The following is a 13,407-nucleotide window of genomic DNA, read 5'->3' as shown; positions in this document are numbered from 1 at the left end:
CCTGCCTACATCCCCTATACCCTACATCCTACATCCCCTACATCCTATATCCTACATACCCTACATCCTACACCCTACATCCCCTACATCCTAAACTCTACACCCCCTACACCCCCTACATCCTATACCTTATAATCTACACCCTACATCCCCTACATCCCACTAGCCTCCACTGCCCAAAGAATAAAGTCTGTACCAGTAAAACCATTGTTGCACTGAAATTACTGGCACAAATTTAATTTCCATGGGGCTACTCATGAGTAATTTAATCTGGATACCAGTCAGTGTTTCTTCATGGTCCCTCTTCCTAGAGATTCCAGGCACAAAGAAAGTCAAGGAACCTATAGCTTTAAGAGTTAGATAAAAGAGAGCATTTTGAGCACTGTGATTGCTAAAGTTTGTTCTGCAGCGCTAAGAAAAAGCTGCATCTGTTGAGATGCATTCTCTTCTATTACTTCTCTGTTTCCTTTTAATCTCACCCTTCCTCCCAGGGTGAGTGCCTACCCAAGGGAGCACACTCCCAGCCAATATACAAGGTAAGCCCATTCTTCTGGCCATTAGAAAGAGTCATAACTCAATGTAGAACATCTGCTTTGCATGCAGAAGGTGCAGTCCTTGACATATCTAGGTAGGGCTGGGAAAGGCTCCTGTCTGAAACCTTGCAAAGCCGCTGCCAGTCAGTGTAGACAAAACTGAGTAGATGCACCAAGGGTCTGACTCAGCATAAGGCACCTTCCTATGTTTCTATGTTTCATTTTAGCCAGGCTTTTTGATAATTGTATTGTATTGGAGAGGAGAGCCGGTTTTGTAGTAGCAAGCATGACTTGTCTCCCTAACTAAGCAGGGTCCACCTTGTTGGCATTTGAATGGGAGACCACATTTGAGCACTGTAGGATATTTCACTCAAGAGATGGAGAGAAACCTTCTGGGAAGAGCAGAAGGTTTCAAGTTCCCTCTCTGGCTTCTCCTAGATAAGGCTGAGAGAGAGTCCTGCCTAGAACCTTGGAGAAGTTGCTGCCAGTCTGTGTAGACAATACTGAGCTAGATAGACCAATGGTCTGACTCAGTATACAGCAGCTTCCTATAAGAACAGCCCTGCTAGATCAGGCCCAAGGCCCATCTAATCCAGCATCCTGTTTCACACAGTGGCCCAACAGATGCCGCTGAAAGCCTACAGGCAGGAGTTGAGGACATGCCCTCCCTCCTGCTGTTACTCCCCTGCAACCAGTACTCAGAGGCATCCTGCCTTTGAGGTGGCCTGTAGCCCTCCAGCTAGTAGCCAATGATAGACCTCTCCTCCATGAAGTTATCCAAACCCCTCTTAAAGCCATCCAGGTTGTTGGCTGTCACCACATCTCGTGGCAGAGAATTCCACAAGTTGATTGTCCGTTGTGTGAAAAAGTACTTCCGTTTGTTGGTCCTAGATTTCCTGGTAATCAATTTCATGGGATGGTCTCTGATTCTCGTGTTATGTGAGAGGGAGAAGAATTTCTCTCTATCCACTTTGTCCACACCGTGTATGATTTTATAGACCTCTATCATGTCTCCCCGCAGTTGTCTTTTTTCTAAACTAAAAAGCCCCAGGTGTTGTAGCTTTGCCTCATAAGAAAGGTGCTCCAGGCCCCTGATCATCTTGGTTGCCCTCTTCTGCACCTTTCCCAGTTCTACAATGTCCTTTTTAAGATGTGGTGAACAGAACTGTACACAGTACTCCAGGTGCAGCCGCACCATATTTTCGTATAAGGGCATTATAATGTTAGCAGTTTTATTTTCAATCCCCTTCCTAATGATCCCTAGCATGGAATTGGCCATTTTCACAGCTGCCGCACATTGAGCCAACACTTTCAACTAGCTGTCCACTACGACCCCAAGATCCCTCTCCTGGTCAGTCACCAACAGCTCAGATCCCATCAGCGTATACTTGAAGTTGGGGGTTTTCATCCCAATGTGCATCACTTTACACTTGCCAACACTGAACCGCATTTGCCATTTTGTCACCCACTCCCCCAGTTTGGAGAGATCCTTTTGGAGCTGCTCACAATCCATTTTGGATTTCACTACCCAAAAGAGTTTGGTACCATCTGTAAATTCGGCCACCTCGCTGCTTACCCCTGCTTCTAGATCATTTATGAATAAATTTAAAAGCACCAGTCTCAGTACAGATCCCTGAGGGACCCCACTTCTTACTTCCCTTCATTGTGAAAACTCTCCATTTATACCTACCCAGTTTCCTGTCCTTCAACCAGTTAGCAAACCACACATGTACTTGTCCCCTTATCCCATGACCGCTAAGTTTCCTCAGGAGTCTTTGATGAGGAACTTTGTCAAAAGTTCCTATGTATGTCCCCATGTATTGTTTTAATTCCTTTACTTGGTTAACTGTTTAATTGTTGAAATTGCTCTGTTTTAATTTTGGTATTCTAACTGTTTTGTATACTAAACAATAACTAGCTGGGCTGGGCGCAAAGCATCTGTGCCTCCAGTTCTCCCTCGTTTTCAGCCCTCCCCCCTCCTCTTCCCTCCTCCCCCTTCCAATGTTTTTTTTTTTTCCTCTGGCCGGCTGCTTTGGCCAGCTGCCCACAACTTTCTTTCCCCTGCCCCACCGCTGCTGCTGCTTCTGCTGCTTTTCACTCTCGCAAGAGCTGCCATGCATGGGATTAGTGACAGGTACATCTAAAAAATTTTATATATATATACACACACACAGGTTGCCAGAACCTAAGGGGTATACTCGTGGGTCAAATGGGCCATAACCCAAAGTTTGGCTTTTAAAAAGATTGCTTGCAACATCCAAACCCACCAGTCTCAGCATATTCTAACCTACTTGCTTCCAAAAAAATGCAAAAGGGTTCAAGTGAGTTTTGGGGGTCAAGTTGTCTGAAGCAAGTAGGTAGGAATATGCCAAGGCTGGTGGGTTCAGATGTCACAACCACTCTTGACATATTTTAACTGGGAAGGGAAGTAGGCACTCACACAGGGACGGGAGGGGGGAGCACGCACTCCCAAAGTTGGGGGAGGTTGTGTGGAGCTTGGCCATAACTGAGGTTCCTGAAACATCTTAAGCCACCCATTGAATCCTTTCAGGAAACACTTTAACCCAATTCAGACATTATGCTGTACAAGTGTACTGATGTCTGCACACTCGTACATGTGTTTGTGTGAATGACTGTAAAGGTAAAGTGTGCCATCAAGTCAGTGTCGACCCCTGGTGACCACAGAGCCCTGTGGTTGTCTTTAGTAGAATACAGGAGGGCCATCTTCCACGCAGTCTGAGATGATGCCTTTCAGCATCTTCCTATATCGCTGCTGCCCGATATAGGTGTTTCCTATAGTCTGGGGAAAATACCAGTGGGGATTCAAACCAGCAGCCTCATGCTTGCTAGGCAAGGCATTTCCCCGCTGCGTCATTAGGTGGCTTCGTGAATGACTGTACCGGTGTTCATTTAAAAAGCTAACCTGGATACAGTCCTTTCAAATGCCTGGTACAGACAGGAAGTGTACTATATCTATGTTCAACATAACATGTAAATGCCTGTTCCTGTGTACAGATCTGTACCTGTATACACTGTACACTCGTCATCCGACTGTTGAACATAATGTGTGGATGAGCCTTTTCTATTATAATGATTATTTATATACCTCTTTTCAAGTTCTCAGAGTAGTTTACGTAATGAAAGGAATGAGAAGACAGTTCCTTGTTCCAAAGGGGATCATAGTCTAAGAACGACAAGGGAGACACCAGCTGTAGCCACTGGAAAGAGGTTCTGTGGGGCTAAATAGGGACACTTGCTCTCCTTCTGTCATATACATAGCATTGTGGTTAAAGTGTTGGACTAGGACCGGTAAGACTTGAGTTCAAATCCCCATCCAACCATGAAACTCACTGGGCGACTCTGGGCCAGTCATGCAACTCTCAGCCTCACCTACCTCACAGGGTTGTTGTGAGGATAAAAATAACCTCTGAGCTCCTCGGAGGAAGAGTGGGGTAGAAGTGTATAAATAAATAACACAAGAGAGCCCCCCACTTAAAAGGTTTCTCTATGCCCAGTTAGCAGGGCAAAACTGCAGAGATAGCAAAGCCCGGCGGCCATGCAGTCACCTGGCAGGAGGGGAGGAGGAAGGAGCTTGCTGCTATTGCCCGAAGTATGGGCTTAGAGGTTTAAAAAGGGAGGCACACTGTGAAGAATGGGCTTAGAGGAGGCACACTGTGAAGAATGGGCTGTGAAGAATGGGCTTAGAGGTTTAAAAAGGGAGGCACACTGTGACTCTCCCCTCCTCCCCCCACCCTCCCTGCAGCTAGCTGCCGCCACGCCCCATCCCGCCACCAGCGATCTTTAGGAGGCAAAAGGGGGAACTTTCCCCTTGCCCCGTCACCCCTCTCCCCATAACTACTATTGCTTCGCTGTTATAAAAATCAAAGTAAACCAGGGAACTTTCCCCTCGCACTCCCCCCTCCCCAGAGCTTTTTTTTTTTTTTTTTAAGGGTGGCAAAAGCTTTTTTGCTTATGGGCAGCAAAAAGGATAATCCGCCCCTGAGTCTATAATAGATATTGAAACAACAGCACCCTAGTGACAAGATACTTTGTCAGGTGTCCATATGAGTTCATATTGTCTCCCATAAATATCAATCAAATCTTCATTGAAACATCAAAGCCATGTGGAAAAAGACATTTGAAGATATTACAAAAATCTTCTCCCATCTTCTCCTGTGATGTGACACTTCCAAATTCTTCAACAACCTAACTTTTCAAAAGTCTCTGAGATCCAATTGTATCCTTGGATCTGTTGGGTTGTGTTTTGAATTCCTAGTTTCAGATCCTTTTATGCTATTTGTGAGGTGCTGGGGTGGACTATGCCATTATAACCCACAGGAGGACATGGCTGGGGGTCAAGGTGAGGCCCAAGAGGTCTGGCCACATCCTGTGTGGATTAAGCACACACTCTCTGCCACCGTTCCAAACGTCCTCTGCAACATACAGGGATTCTATGGCATATACATATGGATTCTTCAAGAAACGAGTCATTTCAGAAAGTTATCCCTAGAGCTTGAAAAGTTGAAAAACCACTACTCTTACACATTTTAAGATCAACAAAAAGAAAGGCATAGATTTGGTTTAGGGAATAAAGCATTTTACATGTTCAGATCACAAAGGTCAGCAAGAAATACAATACAGATGGCTGAAAAATAATTAATAAAGCGACAACGATGGGCAAGTTAAGAAAAGAAAAAAATTGTCGTGCAGTTTTCAGGAGAATGATTGTCACTAATAACCCCATCGGCAAGATTTCTGAACCATGGATTTTTCTCATGAGTTAGCAAAAAAAAAAAAAGGCAATGTGAGCTGTTCACGATTTATGGTGTTGTCATCAATTACGTTTTAAGACTAGAATTTTGTATCATCAGTAAAGACACATTTTATTTTTATATAGCATCTATAATACACACTTAAGGAGAATGATAGTGTTGTCAGAGAACATTGTGATGATGGAGAGGTGTGGGCAGTGTTGCCCAGAAGGAGTTTAATCTGCAAGATATTTAGTGGCTGACAGATTTAAAGGAAAAAGACAGGGGCATTCTTGTAAGGTGGCTGGTTACCAAAGAAGCAGCTGCTTAGATCTTTTACCTGGTGTAACAGGTAAATAGGCTTAACATATAGTCTTCCATAATAATGTCACATAAATAGCTTGTGAGCCCTTTGGAGACAGGAAATCCTCTTCTTCTTGTTTTTTTCTGTGTAAACCACTTTGCAAACTTTTTGTTGAAAAGCAGTATATAAATAGTGGCTGACATACTGTCAGAGTACCCAGAGTACCCAGAATGTTGGGGGGCAATATGCTAAATCATTGTAAACCGCTTAGAGAGCTTCCAGCTATAGAGCAGTATATAAATGTAAGTGCTATTGCTATTGCTATTGCTATTGCTATACTGTGCAACATTTGCGCATGGAGGAAAGTAATGAGTACACAGTAAAGCAATAGTGCTGTTGCACAAGCATAAAAATTGCACAACTGGAATTGCGCTACAGTACAGCTATTGCATATAATAATGTAACCATTGTACACTCTGCACAATTTTTGCACTTACGTGACAGCACTCCTGCGCAATTTTCATAAATGTTACATTCCACCGTGTGCGCAACTTTGAACAGTATGTCAGCCATTAATAACAGTAGTAGTAATATACAACAACAATTTATATACCGCTTTTCTTTCCTTTTTAAAACAAACAAAGGTTTCCAAAGCGGTTTACACAGAGAAATAATAAATAAATAAGATGGCCTCCTGTCCCCAAAGGGCTCACAATCTAAAAAGAAACATAAGATAGACACCAGCAACAGTCACTGGAGGTACTGTGCTAGGGCTGGATAGGGCCAGTTACTCTCCCCCTGCTAAATAAAGAGAATCACCATGTTTAAAAAGTGCCTCTTTGCCCAGTTAGCAGGGGTAATGATAGTAGTACATCCATGATTCTGTCTGTCTCACGGGCAGAGACACCATTGAGCAAACGGGTTCAAGGAACCCGGGCCACCGCCCCTCAGGGGCTGCGCCTTGCACCCCAGACACACGCCCTGCATCTGACGTCAGATGCAGGGGGCATAGCTAACCGCTCTCTGCATCTGACATCAGCTGCTGATGTAGGGAGCGGGGCTAGAGGGTGCAGCGGTGTGCTGAGCCCGGGCCACCACTGGCCTCCCTCCACACCTGGCCTGTCTGTGCACATTCTCTATTTTGTGGGTATGGGCAGGAGATGCTATGAAAAAGATGAGGAGGAGGAGCCAGTGTCACAGGTCAGCACCCTTGGACAATTTCCGGTGGTGTAGTGCTGCAGGGACTCAGTCCCAATACTTTTCCCCCTCCAAGGTCTCAGCAAGAATGCAAAGCCCTTTGCTTTCTAAATGGAACTAATATGCTGCTCTTGCTATTCCAACCATGTGTTACTAATTGAGTATCGGACTACAGATGATTTTATTACTTTTCTTCCTGTCTTCCGTTACAAGGAGCATCCTCCACTCTTTATAGTTGAACAAAAAAAATCAAATTGTTGTAATGTTTTAAACTTTTTGTTTTTGTTTTAACTAATGTTTTACTTTCTGTTTTTATTTTGTTGTAAACCGCCCAGAGACGTAAGTTTTGGGTGGTATAAAAATATGTTAAATACATACAGACAGACAGACAGACAGACTGCTCTTCTGGGCGAATAACCACATGAGGTTCAAGTTCTGTAGGATTAGGAAACTATCCTTGACCTCTTGCGACAGAACTCCCCAAATTATTGCACCTATCTAAGTGAGGGGTGTGGCCACTGAGGTGGGCGTGGCTGCCAGGTTGGGTGTGGCTATGGAGCTGTCATGGAGAGCATCTGAATTTGCGACTACACCACTGACAATCTCTGAAAGCCCAGCACCGTGGAGAAGCCTGCAACTGGCGACTGCCCCATCCCTGGGACCCCTTGAGGAGGAGAGGGCCTAACTGGCAGCTGGTGGCTGCATGGGCCCCCTTATGCTCACAAACAGGGGTAGTGCTGCACATCATTCAGTGCTCTCCTCTCCTTTCTCTCTCCTCTTCCTTTCTCCTCTTGAATGGACGAGGGGCCTGAACTTCCTCCTTGAACCTCACCCAAAGGTGGAAATCAGAAGGGCGGGAGGCAAGGAAGCAAGGGCAACCCACCATTGACTCACCAGAAAAGCTGATCTTGTGGTAGTGAGCATGAACTGTCCTCTTAGCTAAGCAGGGTCCACCTTGGTTGCATATGAATAGGAGACTACATGTGTGAGCACTGTAACTATTCCCCTCAGGGGATGGAGCTGCTCTGGGAAGAGCACCTGCATGCTTGCATTCAGAAGGTTTCAAGTTCCCCCTCTGGCTTCTCCAAGATAGGGCTGAGAGAGATTCCTGCCTGCAACCTGGAAGAAGCCGCTGCCAATCTGGGTAGACAATACTGAGCTAGATGGACCAATGGTCTGACTTGGTATAAGGCAGTTTTCTATGTTCCTGTGTCCTCAGGAGCACAGCCCACACCACCACCAAAACCAGGAGACATGGTGGATAACTCGAGGGATGAGAGTGATTGGGAAGTTCCCATGGCCCAGACCCCAGATACCCAGCGTCCCTTAATTGTTCTTTGTTAGTCTCTTTGCATTTTTTCAAAAGTGGAATAGATTTAAAGTTTCTGCTGCACAGCCAGAGGATTGCCCATCCTGTTAATGTACTAATGGTTTTGATTGCAGCGCGTAAGTGATGGAGAATGGAGGGCGATCCATTCTCTTCCCTCCCCCACAAAAGCAATAGTTAAGAAAGATGTGAGACACATTGCCACTAGTAAAATTAAGTTGTCATTCCCAAGTTCGGTTCACTGCTGGAAATGAAAAATGATGTCCTATGCCTGTGGACTTCTCAGAGGCGTCAGGTGGGATACTGTGTGAAACAAGATGCTGGACTGGATGGACCATGTGCCTGATCTGGCAGGGCTGTTCTTATGTTCTTATGGAAACTGTGGAAAGAAAGGTGCAATATATAAAATTCAATGTTTAGGTTGCACGTCATGCTATATTTGGGAATCCAGTAGATCATTGAAAGATAGATATAAAGAACATCTAGTAGATATGAGGCATTGTGCCCAGAGAACAAAACCCTGGTCATTGCACATGAGGATTAAGCATAAAGGCCAAATGGTGCCTACTAAAATATCTGTTTTGGGATTGAGAGGAACCTACACAGAAGGAAAATCAAGGAAGCATTATTTATAGAGAAACTGAGACCTGACATTAATGCTCAGGAGGCATTGGCCGATGCCATAAAATTTATTATCCTCTGAGAAGAATCAGGTGATTCCGCTTTTCTTTCTCTTTCCTCACCCCCACCTCACTCATTATTTCTCCGCCAGTCATGGAACAGAGTGTTATCACGTCTAAGGAATTTGACAGCTGGGGAATGGAGGAGGTTTTCATCTGTGCTCATTTGTTTATTTAACTGAAGATGGTGTGTTACACCAAAACATATTATATGTTTTTATGTTCACCAGCTTTTAGTCTTTTAATTATTATCTTTTGCACAATAAACAGTCTTTTTGTTGAGAGCTGTTAATCTGCGCATTGCATTGCTGACATATTGACATATGATGCCCTATGGTGTCATAGAGAAAGCTGCTATATGGGGTGTGCTGTAGTTCAGTGATAGACCATCTGCTTTGCATGCAGAAGGTCCCAGGTTCAACCCCTGGCATCTAGGGCTGGAAAAGATTCCTGCCTGAAACCTTAGAGAGCCACTGCCTGTCAGTACATAGACAATACTGAGCTAGATGGCCCAACAGTCTGACTCCATGTAAGGTGGTTACCTATGTTCTTATGTAGTCTAAAGATGCTTTTGAATGGCTCCATCCTCTGCTGGTTTTGAATTTCTCTCTTCCTTTCTAAAGGAAAGAGAGATTTTTATTCTCATTTTATTTTCTTAAGCTTCATTTCGTGGAATTGTCTTTTACATGTGCTTATCTTGTCATTTTTTAATACACAATGAGAGAGAAAGAGAGAGAAGGGAGGGTGAGTTGGTGCAGTAAGAATGTACCAGCTGCAGTCTAGCCAGAACCAAAACAAGCGGAAGACCTTAAATGCCCCTTGGCTGTTACCTCTGCTAATCTGAACCCTTGTCTGTAGCCAAGACAACAAGCCACTCCTCCAACACAGGGATCAATGAAGGTCACTGCCTAACCCAGCCCTATGGCAAGATGGGGGAAGGGAAGGGACAGGATAGGGTGTCAACACAGGTTTAGTTCATATCCTCCCACCTCCCAAGCAAATAAGTGTCTGTAACAACCAGGTCACAAGAAGTTGTCTTTCCATCTCAACACATGAGCTCTCAGCTCGCTTGTGTGGGCAGGACAGGGGTGTCTATCTTGCTGCAGAACAGACCCATGCTGTGGCTTGCTAACGGCTGGATATGCTTGGGGAAAGCAAACCAGAGTAAGACCCCTGAGAAGCATCTTTCAGCACACAGGATTCTGATAGATCAAGTCAGGGCCTCAAAGGTAATGGGACAAAAAGAGCAAAGATTTCCAACCTGCTGTACCTGCCTTTGGGGCAACTCAACTGCTGCCCTGCTTTATAACTCCCTTCAGCTGAAACAATCATCCGGATATGCAGTCCTTCACAGATGCACAATATTCTCTCCACGCCAGAGAATTAAATACTCTGGGATCATTCATGTGATCTTTTAGAATGGGGGGGGATCCGCTCTTGGGAATGTGCTGGTGCATATCTAGACTGCTGTGCTCTAAAGATATCTTTGCCAAAGGTGGGTTGAACCAGAACATAGTGAGTAAGTAACCCTATCTGATGGCTGTGCACAGTCCTGTATGCTTTAGTATGTTGTGCTTTATGGTAAAATAACAATATTATAATACAAAAAACATGGAAGGAAAAATTTTAATCCGTCTGCCTATGCAGTCAGCAACTCTATTAAAAATCCCAATTTTTGCTTGTTGTCAGCACTAGTGATTAATCACAGGCAAATTTAAATTTGCAATTGAAGCATTAGTCAATTAATCATACTGGTCAATCAGTCATCAAGTTGTGAAATGACATACATTCATATTGTTCCTGTTTACCAGAGACAGTCACCTGCCCTGGTAAATCACTGGCTGACATGGTACATACCATTTGGAGATCTAGTGTACTGTGGCGATATTACTGTGGGCTCAGAAGACAGTGAGGAGGATGCTTTTCAGATTAGAAAGGGGGTGGAGATGGGAGGGATATGATAGAGGTGTATAAAATTATGGCTCAAGTGGACAAAGAGAAGTTTTTCTCCCTCTCTCATAATATGAACAATTGGGATTGTTTTAATGAAAGGCGGTATATAAATTTAACAATAAATGAAATGAATAAATAAATATTAGAACCTATTGAAACTAAATGCTGGGGGATTCTGGACAAACAAAACTTCTTTATACAACGTGTAGTTAAACGGTGGAATTCACTGCCACCAGATGTGAGGATGGCCACCAATCTAGATGGTTTTTTAAAGGGTTGAGATGAATTCAATCCCTGCTAACTGAGCAAAGAGCACCTTTTTTAACGTGGTGATTCTCTGTTTTTAGCAGGGGGAGAGCAACTGGTCCTATCCACCCCCAGCACAGTAGCTCTCCATTGACTGTTGCTGGTGTCTGTCTTACATTTCATTTTAGATTGTGAGCCCTTTGGGGACAGGGAGCCATCTTTCGTATGTATGTATGTATGTATGTACATATGTATGTGAACCACTTTGGAAACTTTTGCTGAAAAAGCAGTATATAAATATTTGTTTATATTTGTTTATATACACCGTGTATATAAAAATATTTGTTTATATACACCATGGCACAATGCCCCATATTGCTTGCCACTTTGCATACTACAGTTACTGAGATACTTTTTCAACTGTTGAAAATATATGATAGGACAATTATGTTTTCCTTGCATATCTTCAACCAAATGAACAAACATTAAGGCTATGCACACGGTGGGCGGGCGGGCGGGCAAGCAGGGGGGAAAGCTTTGCCAAACTTGCTTTCACACTAGATGATCCTTCCTCGCTGGTGGGGTGTGTGGATCGCACTCCCACACAGTCCACGCTACTTGGATCAGTGCAGTTCTCCAGAGGCTGAGACAATGTGTCCCTGTCTCCGGACATCCCACAATGCACCATTCAATGAGCGCAGTGTATTGGGGGACTCAATTGGGCACTGTAGGGGCCCAACTCTGTGTGCATACACATGACCCTGACATTAAGGGCGCCCTGGTACCCTTAAGCCTGGTTAAAGGCCAGGGCAAAAAGTAGGATTAGGCAGCATGGCAGCACTGGGATCAGGAACGATCCCAGCCCTGCACATGAGCAGCCTAACTTAGGATAGGCTACCTGAGCCTGGGTTAGGCTGCTCGTGTGAATAGCCTTATTATCTTTTAACCAAAAGAACAAACATTTTTAAAAAAACTTTAGAAAGTCCTTTTTGCTCAGTTAGCTCTGTGTGTGTTGGGCAGGGATCCTTGGCAGGCAGAGTTGACATGCCCACCAGAATTTTGGGTTTCAACTGGATTTTAAGCATCTCATGCTTACTAGCCCACCCAGATTCGCCCAGATTTCAGCTTTCATTTAAAAAAAAAAAAAAAAAAGCTAAGCCCTAGCCCTTGTAGAAGTGGAGTTATGGAGCAAAACGTGCAGTTACTATTCTGCTCAAAAAATATTTGCAAGCCAATTTACATAATATGTAAATTAGCCTCCTGGATTTGGAAAGCCGGAATATGGCAACCCTATTGGCAGGAGAACTGAGGAGACAAGCTGGTCTTGTGGTAGTGGGCATGAATTGTCTCCTTTGCTAAACAGGGTTTGCCTGCATTTGGATGGGTGACTACATGTGAGCACTGTAAGATAGATATTGCCATTAGGCGATGGGACCATAACTCAGTGGAAGAGCATCTACAGGCTTGCACACAGAAAGTCACAGATTCACTCCCAGGCAGTGCAAGCCAACGCATGCAGATGTGTCCCTGGCATGTCCAGGTAGAGCTTCTTGCCTGAAACCTTGCAAAGCCATTGTCAGTCAATGTAGACCATACTGAGCTAGATAGACCAATGGTCTGCCTTAGCACAAGGCAACTTTCTTTGTTCCTGTGAGAGATCTACAAGCATGTCCCTGTTTTTGTTGTGAAATGTTGGAGGGTCTGATCACTTTGTGATTCAACACTCCCTGTGTCAGGCTGCCATCTGGTCAGGCATGAATCTATGCAACCAACATCTGGCAAATTCCTCAGGCCCCTGCATATAATGTTTGTACCACTCCTGCATGATAACGTTGGACATTTTGCAGTCACCATCCGGTCATTTTCCCCACATCCGTTGTGTTGTATCCAAAGGTTTCCTCCCTCCAGAGGAAGGCATCTACCATCAGAGGATGAAGTCCTTCCTGTGGAGGTAGGGAACCTTTGGATGCAACCCACTGTAATTAAGCACATATGGAAATGTAACACTGGAAGCAACCTTCAGTAGGAGGGGAAATTGCATCACTGTTGACTGAACCAGCAACTCACTTGTTGTGAACAGAATGCAAAACAGGAATGGATGGTGTCATGCCCATGAGTTATATTATAATGAGTTATATTGTATTTCATAACTCATGCTGGAGTCGTGCATATTTTCAGACACAGGAAGCACAATCCACATGTGTCCTTAAAAATGTAACACAAACAATAACTCTCAGGCTGGTGACCCAGTCTGGTCCCAGCTTCTCCCTCCAGGGTTCTCTGTTGAGGAGCAGGTAGCAACATAGCAAGTTGCCTTATACTGAGTCAAACCATTGGTCCACCTAGCTCAGTATTGTCTACAGAGACTGGCAGCGGCTTCTCCAAGATCTCTTTCAGCCCTATCTTGGAGATCCAG

Source organism: Hemicordylus capensis, chromosome 4 (genome assembly GCF_027244095.1).
Source record: "Hemicordylus capensis ecotype Gifberg chromosome 4, rHemCap1.1.pri, whole genome shotgun sequence".
Taxonomy (NCBI): Eukaryota; Metazoa; Chordata; class Lepidosauria; order Squamata; family Cordylidae; genus Hemicordylus; species Hemicordylus capensis.
This window is presented reverse-complemented; position numbering follows the sequence as displayed.